This window comes from Spinacia oleracea, chromosome 6 (assembly GCF_020520425.1).
Source record: "Spinacia oleracea cultivar Varoflay chromosome 6, BTI_SOV_V1, whole genome shotgun sequence".
NCBI lineage: Eukaryota > Viridiplantae > Streptophyta > Magnoliopsida > Caryophyllales > Amaranthaceae > Spinacia > Spinacia oleracea.
This window is the reverse complement of record NC_079492.1, coordinates 23847748-23851512: the sequence shown is the minus strand read 5'-3', so window position 1 is coordinate 23851512 and position 3765 is coordinate 23847748.

Genomic DNA, 3765 nt, shown 5'->3' with positions numbered 1-3765 from the left:
CAGAGCAAGGGCTATATTGCTACAAAGTCATGTCGTTCGGGTTAAAGAACACCCCTGCCACCTTTCAGCGTCTCATTAACACTATTTTCATTAAACAACTTGGCAGAAATATTGAAGCCTATATTGATGATATGATAATGAAGACCAAAGAGCGAACGATACATATGGCTGATTTGAGGGAAACATTCGAGACTATTCGTACTTACAACATGAGGCTGAATCCAAAGAAGTGTGTGTTCGGGGTGACGTCTGGGAAATTCCTAGGTTTCTTGATTGATGAAAGAGGAATTGAGGCCAACCCAGACAAGATTCAGGCAGTAATTGATATGAGCTCACCGAAGACTGTAAAAGAAGTTCAGCGGCTTACAGGTTGCTTGGCCGCCCTGGGTAGATTCCTTTCCAGGGTCGGGGATAAATGTCACTACTTTTTTAAAGCAAGCATGAAGAAGTCCAAGTTTGAATGGTCAGATGAGGCAGAGGCGGCATTTATAAAATGGAAAGACCATTTACACACACTACCTCGGCTTGTTAGCCCCTTGCAGGGGGAGGTCTTATACATGTTGTGAGGGGGTCGAAAAAGCACGAGGCTAATGCGTGACCTTGTCCCTCGTGGGTGTGACGTTTCCTTTTTGTCAAATCAAGTGTAATTGGATTTCCTGTGAGTTTACACCCAATTGACTAGTAATATAGGAGTCGCCATTCAGTTTTTAACGACAATGAGAAAAACTGACAAAACCCGGTTATCGTGACATAAAGGGAGTGCAATTATGTTTGACCACGACGGCCATAGGTTCCCTTGTGATCCCTGGTGTGGGGATCGCTCAACGTACACCCGCAAGGTAGAGATTAAGGGTTCGGGGGACTATAACTACCGAGAGGAGTACTCGCTCTTCGATAACTCCAGAGGCAGGATATCCTTACTAGCTCAGCATAAATAATTTAAGGGACATGCGTTAACTATTAAACTAATCTGAATTGATTTTAACAATATGCAACACATAATACTAGATCGATCGCGATTATCTTGTTTAGATTGATTTAAGGGACCTAGCATGATAGTTCAATTTCCCAAGATATTATCTTTATTAGGCGTGATAGAACAATCAGATTTAATAGTTTAACAGTTTTATAAAAGGGCGAGGAAAGCAATTAAATCATGCGAAGGGACACATTACGACGCACCCTTGAGAGGTGCGTCACGGTTCTCAGAAAACTAACCCATTTGGCTTTGCTATTTCTCCTTTTATTTAACGAATCTCAAGTTTCCGGGCTTAATTCTTCAGCTACAAGGGACAGGATACGTTCTGTTTGATTTTTGGATCGATTGCGACAGAACGCGGGATCAATTTCGCAGCGTGAGGCTTAGGCTTAGGGGTTAGAGTCAATACTCATAATATGAATTGTGTGTGTCCCTTTCACGTAGAATTTGGGGCTGTATTTATAGGGAAGTGTTCGTGGAAAGATAGAATTTTAGAGCACTAATCCAAGAAGAATTAGGAGAGAACACGTACCCAGGTAATTTCAGCGCCCAGGGCTGGGCGTTAAAGATTTCGGCGCCCAGCTCTGGGCGTTGGAAATGGGATCCAGGCAATTTCAGCGCCCAGGGCTGGGCGTTGAAAATGATGTTTGGGCCGAGTTCTTTGTCAAATTTGGACTCTTAGAATCCGGAGTCTTTGAGACTCATCCGAGTCTTTTAGTGCGTATTAACTTTATGACGGAATGCGTCTGGGCCCGTTACGAACTCTGGGTTCGTTAGGATTTTAATTAATACGTAACTCTTATTTTCGAATTATACTAGGAATAGGATTCCTCTTGCAAATTCTATCTCTTTTAGGATTTATGTTGGAGTGCAACACCTAATTCTGACATATTTCTATCTTTTATGTCTTGCCACTTTTAGCAACTACCCGTTACGACAGTTACTATTTTTAGCAGGTTTCTATAAATAGCAGGTTCGGGTGAAATGAAAAGGGTGATCGAGATTCGTTATTTTATAGGAGATGCGTTGCCAAGTGGAGATTTATGTTCTCATCATCGAACCTTCCCTTTCGGGAATGGGGACAAAAGTAGGTGTCTACAGTTAGCCCCCACTTTGACTGAGTCTCGGGATGAGACGATGGTCAAAGTACTGGACGGAGTGCGTCACACAAGCCATGGTGTATGTGACCTGTTTTCCGAGGGTCTCACGAGCCCCCGAGTGATAACATTTGACTTAAGGGTCATCACTTGAAGTGTTGACATATCCCTCACGTGTCATTGGGATTTGTCAACGGATAGTATAGAAACTCCCTCACTTTGTCATTGGAAGTATCTAAAGTTGTGTAGAAACTCCCTCACTTTGTCATTGGGAGTAGCTACAGATGTTTTCAAAATCAAAGCTATAAAGTGTAATTGGGCCTGGCCAAGCCCAATCATGAGGTAAAATGTTTTTTAAAGATTCTCATTTTCAGGGTTAGCTAAACGAGAAAACCCCCTTGTTTTTATGGGACGTAAAACGAAGGAAAATCCAGCACATCGCTCTTTTTTGGAAAAACGAAAAACCAATCCTTTGATTTTTGGAAAAAGGGAAACCAGAAAAAGTTATCGCTGCAGCGACTAAGGACCTGCGCGGTTAGTGACGCAGAGCCCGCCGGCTAAAGATGGCGAGCCTGTCCGCTAAGGGTGGACACCCCGTCCGATAGAAGTGGACGAATCTGTTTTGAAGTTTGTTTGTTTTTTTTTGAAAATAAGGACCTACGCGGTTTGTGACGTAGACCCCGCCGGCTAAAGATGGCGAGCCTGTCCGCTAAGGGTGGACACCTCGTCCGATAGAAGTGGACGAATCTTGTTTTGATGTTTTGAAAATAAGGACCTACGCGGTTTGTGACGTAGACCCCGCCGGCTGAAGATGGCGAGCCTGTTTGTGTTTTGAAGATCTCATTTTTTGAAAACTGAGGACCTGCGCGGTTAGTGACGCAGACCCCGCCGGCTGAAGATGGCGAGCCTGTTTTTGTTTTGAAGATTTTATTTTCTTTTCATTTTCGAAAGCTGAGGACCTGCGCGGTTAGTGACGCAGACCCCGCCCGCTGAAGGTGGGCGAGCCCTGTCCGCTAAGGGAGGACGCCCCGCTCGCTGGAGGTGAGCGAACCTGAATTCGTCTTTTCGATTTGGGATTTGCGTGACGCGGTCTTGCCTGATTGAGGTGGACAAGTCCCTATTTCATTTTTTTTCTTGTGATTTCTCTTGAGAATTTCTTTTTATTCATTCTTGTAGGAGCGAATTCTTTCGAGGGATGCTTGGATTCAGTTGCAACCTGAATGTGGGTTGACAACGTGCTTAGACGGACCATTGTCTCGTGGTCATCATCTTTCATGGTCTTGAGCTAGTCTTTACGACTCAATTTTTCCACTACTTGGGTCCTTGATTAGGGGACTACGTATAGGTATCAACGACGACCTTTGTCTTGAGGTCGTAAACCGGTTTTATCTTTTGAGACATCCAAACACGGGACTTCGTACAGCGTAGTCTGGGAATATTGTTTTAACTTTGCATAATATATATTTTCTTTCGAGCCCCCAAGCACTCGTGCTTGACGGTCATTTCTTGTCAAAGAGGTTCCTTGGGGATACGCATTTTGTAATGTCCTTGATCGTGTTTGGGATTGTGCTCGTAAGTGCGAGCGATCTTTGTAGTGGTGTGCTAGTCTTAACAAAGCCGTGAGGTGCGACTTTTAGTAAAGAAATCGGCAATTTTCGAGTCGAATGGATACGGCAGGGCCCTATAGAA